This window comes from Geospiza fortis, unplaced genomic scaffold (genome assembly GCF_000277835.1).
Source record: "Geospiza fortis unplaced genomic scaffold, GeoFor_1.0 scaffold173, whole genome shotgun sequence".
Lineage (NCBI taxonomy): Eukaryota > Metazoa > Chordata > Aves > Passeriformes > Thraupidae > Geospiza > Geospiza fortis.
Window position 1 is genome coordinate 2,427,736 of NW_005054334.1, and position 235 is coordinate 2,427,970.

Consider the following 235-nt stretch of genomic DNA (forward strand, 5'->3'; position numbering starts at 1 on the left):
TCCCAAGAGGAGTTTCCATCTTCAGCCCTCCCTGGAAACACAGGGAAAGAAGAAAGGGCAAATTGCCATGGCCAAAGCACACCGTTTTTCCTGAAACTGCTCCCAAACCACATGGGTGGGCAGATTAAAAGAGGCAGAAGTCTGAGGTCACTGAACATGATTGCCGAAAGCAAACAAAGAGGGAGGGGAAAGAACACAGAATGAAGCTTCCCTGCAGCTAGAATTGAAGACAAAA